The sequence below is a fragment of the Populus alba genome, chromosome 1 (genome assembly GCF_005239225.2).
Source record: "Populus alba chromosome 1, ASM523922v2, whole genome shotgun sequence".
NCBI lineage: Eukaryota > Viridiplantae > Streptophyta > Magnoliopsida > Malpighiales > Salicaceae > Populus > Populus alba.
In genome coordinates, this window is record NC_133284.1 from 33,178,030 (window position 1) to 33,186,438 (window position 8,409).

The following is an 8,409-nucleotide window of genomic DNA, read 5'->3' on the forward strand; positions in this document are numbered from 1 at the left end:
TCAAAACGGACAGACAAAAAAAAAAACAGGGTGGGTTTAATTGTTGATATAAATAGTGAAATAAACTTAATTTTTTTGAATATTTTATGACAACTTCTATTTCACTCGGTTGGATTGGCACCTAACGGTTAAAGGTTTGATTCATATTGGTAGCAATATTTGATCTTGCATGCGTTTAGACTTTGTTGTAATAAGCTTTAAAGGTTTTTTTTTTATTTTTTAATATTTAATTTTATTATTTAATTATAAATTAATTTTTATATTTTTATTATATAAAAAAATAAAAAATAATAATTTAACTTAATAAAATACATAACTGGAGTTGTAGAGCTCAAGTGAATTGATTAGAGTTAACTTAACATGTTTTTTTTTTAAAAAAAAATAATTTATTAATTTGATAAAAACTTGTCGGATGACCCATATGATATGTGATTTAATAAAAAATTCTGCTTAAAAAAAAAAAGTTGGGTAAACAATTTTTTTTTCTTATGGATTTACTCGCTTGTTTCAAGTTTAATAAAAATATTTTAAAAAAACGGAAATTGATAATTAAACAGCTATTTCAACATCATCAATAAGCTGATACAGAGCTTTAATCTTGCACATTGAAGGGGAGGCATCGGCCTGATATCGGCTATTTATTCGTTCTTTAACCGGGGTAGCAGGAACAGCAAACGGAGAGATCGAGACTCAGTCCTGAACTCAAGAAGCGGACGGATGCCCGAGGAGCTCTACCGTTGACGACAGCAGCGGGAATGGACTTCAAATAAAGTTGGAAATATATAAACTAATATCTAGATAATACGCGTGTATGGAACAAAAATGTGTTACGATATGATCCTTATCAATGGAGGACAGGGATTTCTTTATATCAGTGCAGGGTTCAGAGGATTGAGAGAGGAAACTCGGTCAAAGATCCAAACAACAAATTAACCGCAAGTTACCACATGGCGAGACCAAAGATATATAGTAAGTTTAGAAACTTTTATAAACCCCATGTGCTCTCTCTTCTTCTTGGATCCCTCATTATTAATAACTCCATGGACTTTTCAAACAGATCTCTTACGGATACTTCAAGTGTTGTTACCATCAAAGCCATCAGATTGAGAGGATAAGAGATTATTGAGGATAAGAGACCATGCATATGCACAGCTCTCTCTCTCTCTCTCTCTCTCCCCACTTGTTGAAACCTTAATGGGTATCTTCTGTCCCATACAGCTCATAAGGACCACAGCTCGCAAATTGCTCATTTGGGTCTTTCAGTAGCGTTGGGCCCATAAGTTTTCTTTCGAATTTGGGTCCTTCCTGATAAACTCATCAGTGTCCACGGTTGCCTCTTGGGACCAACTCTCTTCTTCTTCTTCTTCTTCTTCTTCTGATCTTTTGGTGGTGAATTGCATGGAGACCTATGAACTACTGATTCTTTGAAAGGATTGGCAAACATAGGGCTCTTAATTTGACTGCTGGGATTTAATTTCATTTATTGACAGTGTTTTTTTTTCTCCGATGACGATGATGGGTTGTTGATTTGTGAAGTCGTCCTGATAATTATTCAACAGTGAAAAAACGGTGAGCAGAAGGAGCAAAACATGGCACTTAATTGGATGAAGAGGCCCACCCACAAGCCCACGCTGTTCTCTGCGTACACGATTTGCAAGTATGTGAAGAGCTGGCAGCCAGAGTCGTGCTGGGGCGAGGGGGTTGTGTGGTCCCCGAATTATGGGTCCCAATAAAGCTCTTTAGTATTATTAAAAAGTATTTTTTAAGAAAAAACAATCTAACATAGAAAACTTTGTCGTGTAGCAAAGTACATCGTACGGACAAGGCACGAAGGGGCCACGGCAACACCGACCGCGCCGAGCATAATTAGCAGAAACATCTCTCTCCAATCATTTTTGGCAAAACCCACCACTCCTATTCCTTGCTTTTCGTAATCAGGGGCAAAGATTGCTTCTATGACGTCATGCATCTCTCCACGCCCTCCACCGTAGCGCGTGATAGTCTTGACATGTCCACTCACTATCGATAAGCTTAACATGGCAGTTTGAAAACGCGTCCACAAGTGTTTTTAAAAAATTAAAAAACAATTTTGTTTGAAGTTTTTTTTTTTAGATTATGCTGTATTAAAAATAATTTTTTAAAATATAAAAAAATTATCTTGATATATTTATTTAAATAAAAAATAATTTAAATAATAATTGTTTAATATTATCTTTATATCAACTAAAACTAAATTGTTGTTTCAAACTATCTTGAAAGTAAATTTTTATTAGAGATGATTATTTTTGGTTCAATTCAGTTTTTATCAAAATAAAATAACTAAATCAAAATTTTTTAAAAAATAAAATGAAACTGGTTCAAAATGACCAGTTTCTATTCGTTCGGTTTTTTTTCCGGTTTGGGTTCGATTCGGCTTTTTCGGTTTCAGGCTTATAAAACCGAAACTGAACCGATCAATTTTTTTAAAATTTTTATTGATTTTGTTTTACAGTTCAGTTTTTTCAGTTATTTTTTTCCGGTTTAATCGGTTTTTCAGTGTTTTTGGTCATCCATAATCTTTACATCAACTTGTTTTATTTAAAAATAAATAATATATTTTTTTAAAATAATAATTATAATATTTGTATCCCAGAAGTAAAAAAATAGATTACACCTCTTATTTATATAAATTGTTTTAATTTTGTGTCTATCTCTTTGACATTAACTTGTCCATTTAGAATTCTTATATTTAACAAGTTGATTGAATGAGATTTTTTAGAGATTATATCATTGGGAAAATATAAATTTATATGAGAGTACGGTGATAAGTATTTTAAGAAATATCAAGATCAAACAACATAATATGGAGGGTGATAAAACATATTAATATGTGCAGCCTTCTAAACTAGTTTAAAAACGATGTTATATATGTTAAAAATAAAGTAAACTATAATTTAGTCTCTATATTATATAAAATAAATAATTTAATTTTTTATTTTTTTAAATCAATTAGTTATTTTTTTATATTAGGAACCACTAGCAAAAATTGAAAGTAAATTCCAATGCCGGCTTAGCATTTCACCAACAAATCACTAGCAAAGAACCCAGTCAACTATTAACGTATATGAAAATCAAGAATTAATTTCAAGATATTTATTTATTTATAGATAGAGATAGGGGTGATCATTTTCAGTTCAATTCGGTTTTTATAAATAAAAAGCAACCAAACCAAAATAAAAAATTAAAAAAAACAAAACAAAACCGATTCAAACAGACCTGTTTCGGTTCGGTTCAGTTTTTTTAGATAAAAACTGTTTCAAACCGATTTGGCTTGGATTTTTCATTTTGGCTCGGTTTTTTAGGTGTAGCTCGGTTTTTTTCCTATGTTTTTTGTTTGGGTTCGGTTCAGTTTTTTTTTTTAAAGCTTATAAAACTAAAATCGAACCGAATTGATCGGTTTTTTTAAAATTTTAATTAGTGTTTTTTCCTATCTGTTTTTTTATTTTTTTCTCACCTCTAAGACAGAAACTAGGTTATAATTTACTCTTGAGAGTTACACTTGGTATTTAATCTAAGCATGAGCGTGGGACTTTTAATTATATAGTTCACGTGTCTGTCATTCCACCACAAATTCGAGATACGTGGAGTTTTCCTTAATTCAACATATTATATACTAAATTAAGTAAATCGATCAGAACTAAAAAGGGGGGGGGGGGAATCATATACAATAGAAATGGTTGTATTATAAAGCGCGTGATTTCCCTTGGGCTTAAGGCTATGATTCGATCCGCACAGACCTATTTTAACCCAATCCAGGGTCGAGCGAGTCGTTGAAAAATGTGGACAGCTAAAGAAGTCTGGCCCGATTATGAAAGTCGGACCAACCTAAATAAATAACCTTCTCTTTCTTAAATCTTAATTGTTTATTCTTGTTTTTGGGCCATTTAATTGCGTTAAATTACTGATCCACCTCTCCATTATTAGTATACAGTTTGCCAGGGGGGGAAATATTTAATTTTATAGATCACGGTTTGTGGTATTCTTCGATAAGTGTGCTTCAGTTTTTTTGGGATATTGACGGGGAAAAAAAGTCATAAAATTTGACATGACTGAGGAAGCATGCATTATGTTTTAATGTTTTTCAGTTAATAATCCCGTGATTGCTGGGGTAAGTTGTTGATGCAGAATATTATTTGAATTGGTCTAGATTTCTCACCATGTTTTTAGAAAGTAATAACGTGAAGTTTGATTTTCTATTTTTCCTCAATAAAGGCTTATATATATAGTTATTAGTGACTGAATAAAATGTGATTCATCCTTTAAATATTGTGAGTTAACCATTTATCAGAAGTAGAAAAGTTAACAAATGGTATTAAAGCTACCATCACAGGAGCCTGATTAAGTGTTCTAAGAAACTACAGTTTCTCAAGGAAGAAGCAAGAGTAAGTAAGTGATCAAACAAAAAAGAGAGTGCAGAATTATAGCAACAGAAAACAACAGCTTTGTTCAACCAGCGATTCCATGGTTTGATGATCATTACAATTATTGGGTTATGCATGTGGAGAATTTTCTCAAGCCAAAAGAGTATTGGGACTTGATAAAAAAACAAGATACTTGTAGCAATAGAAAAAGCAACAGAAACACAATGTAAGCTCATTGCAGATTTGAAACTAAAATATTTATGCCAATGATAGCTTGTTGTAGTTGCGGTTGCTTTTCAAATAATTTTTTGTGCCAAAATGTATGCCAATGATTTTTTTTATTTAAAAAAAAATCATTTTGGATATTAGTACATCCAAATGATTTGAAAACACAAAAAACTTATTAATTTGAAGTTAATAAAAAAAATAAAAAAAAAATTAAATTTTTTCAAAAGCGCTTTTGAAACGGAGAAACAAACAGAAGTCAAGAACTATCTATTCCAAGCTATAGATAAAAATATTATTAAGACCATTCTCAATAAGGAGACTGCAAAGGCTACCTAGGATTCGATGAGATTAAAGTATCAAGGCTCTACAAAGGGGAAACGTGCTTAGTTACAAGCTTTGAGAAGGGAATTTGAGATTCTTGGCATGAAGGAGGGTGAAAAGGTCAATGAATACTTTGCCAGAACACTGATCATTGCAAATAAGAAGAAGACATATGGAGAAAAAATGGAGCAAAGTGTGATCATTGAAAAAATCTTAAGATCAATGACTCTTAAATTCAATTATGTTATGTGTTCGATCGAAGATCTAATGATTTGTCTACTATGACCATAGATAAACTTCAGAGCAGTTTGTTGATCCACGAATAGAGAATGCATAGATAGAAGGAGGAAGAACATGTTTTGAATATCATTAATTCAGAAAATGATAGAGGAAAAGATTAATACAAGTTTGAAGAAAGAGGAAGAGCTCGTGGGAATTTTAGAGGAAAAGGTTGAAGCAAAGGTAGGCAACCTTTCAATAAAGCTCTTGTGGAATGTTTCAACTGTTACAAACTTGGTCACTATCAATATGAGTGTCCTCATTTGAGAAATGCTGTTAATGTCATACATCAAGATGAATAATTAAACAACAAAAAAGAATGTCTGGTATTTAGACTTCAGGTGCAGTAACCATATGTGTGGTATCAAAAGTTTTTTTTTTCAAATCTTGATGAAAAGTTCAAATAATCTGTGAAACTTGGAGACAATTCAAAGATGATGGTGATGGGGAAAGGAAATATCAGACTCTAAGTGGGTGGCATGACTCGGGTAATCACTGAAGTTTATTTTGCACCTGAGTTAAAAAATAATCTTCTGAGTGTTTGCCAACTACAAGAAAAAGGTCTCACCATTCTTATTCAAAATGGTATGTGTAATATTTATCATCCAAGAAGGGGATTAATTATGCAGTCTAGAATGTCAACAAATAAAATGTTTGTTGTGTTGGCTTCAATAATGCCTCAAGTTACAACATGTTTTCAAACTGTGACTAAAGACAACTCACATTTATGGCACTGTCGATTTGGACATCTTAGCTTCAAGGGACTAAGAACTCTTATCTATAAAAATATAGTCAAAGGACTACATTCTCCAAGCTTCATCAAAGGTGTGTTTAGATTGCATGGTGGGAAAACAACATCGAGAAGTTATTCCCAAGATGAGCCTGTGGAGAGCTTCACAACGTCTTCATGCTGATATCTGCAGACCTATCAAGCCTGAATCACAATCATAAAATGTATTTAATTAATTTTATTAATGACTATAGTAGGAAGACCTAGGTTTATTTCTTATCAAATAAATCTGAGGCATTTGATGTATTTAAGAAGTTCAAAGCACTTGTTGAAAAAGAAACCGGTAATTCTATTGTTACCTACGTACTGATAGAAGTGGAGAATTCACCTCATTGGAGTTTAATCAATTTTGCAGCACAAATGAAATAACTAGGCAACTTACTACCTTTTAAACACCCCAACAAAATAGGGTGGCTGAGAGAAAGAACCGCACTGTCATGAACATGGTGCATAACATGTTGTTAGGAAAACAAATTCCTAAGGAGATTTGGTCTGAGGTTGTCAATTGGGCGATACATAAATTGAATCAAAGTCCAACTTCAGCTGTAAAGGAGGTAACATCTGAAGAGGCTTGGAGTGGTAACAAACCTTCTGTATATTATTTTAGAGTATTTGGATGCATTGCTCATGTCCATATTCCAGAAAAACGAAGATCAAAGTTGGATGATAAAAATGAGAAATGTATCATGTTAGGTGTAAGTGAGGAGGCCAAAGCATATAGGTTATACAATTTGGTTTCAAAAAAAGTGATAATTAGTAGCGATGTGGTATTTGTCGAAAATGAGAAATGGGAGTGGGAAAAAAGCAATGAAGAGATAGAAGTTTATGTATTAGAGTGGGGTGATGAGGAAGAAATCATGACTCAAGAATCTGAAGAAGGTATGAATGTTGAGATTGAAGAAGTAGACAGTGTGAATGCTGAGATTAAAGAAGTAGACAAAGGAGGTTTTAATTCTCCATCTGGAGACTTAAATGCAAATACAGAAGGTTATTTAAATCTATTTCAAGGGAGGAACAAAAGATAGCCTTCTTGGATGCAAGATTATGTGTCAAGTGAAGGTTTATTAGAAGAAGATGAGATTGAAATTTTGGTGATGTTTGCTACTTCAGAAGACCCTGCATGCTGAGATTGAAGAAGTAAACGGTGTGAATGCTGAGATTGAAGAAGTAGACAGAGGAGGTTTTAATTCTCCATCTAGAGACTTAAATGCAAATACAAAGGGTTCTTTAAATCTATTTCAAGGGAGGAACAAAAGATAGCCTTTTTGGATGCAAGATTATGTGTCAGGTGAAGGTTTATTAGAAGAATATGAGATTGAAATTTTGGTGATGTTCACTACTTCAGAAGACCCTGCATGCTTCGAAGATGTTGTCAAGAGTTTGAAGTGGAGAGAAGTAATGACATTATAGATCAAAGCCATCGAAGAGAATGAGACCTGGGAGTTAACAACATTACCAGAAGAAGCAAAGAAAATATGAGTGAAATGGGTGTATAAGACCAAGCTTAATGAGAAAGGTGAGGTTGACAAGTTTAAGGCTCGTCTCGTGGCAAAGGGTTACTCACAACAGCATGGTATTAATTACAGTGAGGTGTTTGCTCCGGTGGCCAGATGGGATACTATCAAAGTGGTTCTTGCTTTTGCAACACAAAAGGGATGGTATGTGTATCAATTGGATGTAAAAAATGTGTTCTTGCATGGAGAATTAAATGAAGATGTATTTGTTGATCAACCACAAGGGTTCACAAAAAAGGGAGAAGAACATAAGGTTTACAAACTTAGAAGAGCTTTGTATGGACTCAAGCAAGCTCCCCAAGCTTGGTATAGCAAAATTGAAGGGTACTTCATTAAAGAGGGTTTTGAGAAATGCTACTGTGAACACACACTATTTGTGAAAACTGAAGATGGAGGTAAGATTCTCATTGTAAGCCTTTACGTGGATGATTTGATTTTTACTGGAAACAATGAGGATATGTTTGAGAGATTTAAGAAGTCGATGAAGAAGGAATTTACCATGTCTGATCTTGGTAAAATGAAGTATTTCCTTAGTGTAGAAGTCATAAAGGATCATCATGGAATATTTATCAATCCAAAAAAATATGCTCATAAAGTGTTGGAGAGATTTGGGATGCTGAATAGCAACTTAGTGAAGAATCCAATCATTCCAAGTTCCAGATTGTCAAAGAATGAGGGAGGAGCTATTGTAGATACCACAATGTTCAAGCAAATGTTAGGCAGCCTTATGTATCTAACTGCTTCCAAGCTAGACTTCATGTACTCTATTTGCTTAATTAGTAGATATATGGGGAGGCCTACTGAAATACATTTGCAAGCTGCAAAGAGAATTCTAAGATATTTGAAGGGAATGACTTGAGTTGGGGATTGCTTATAA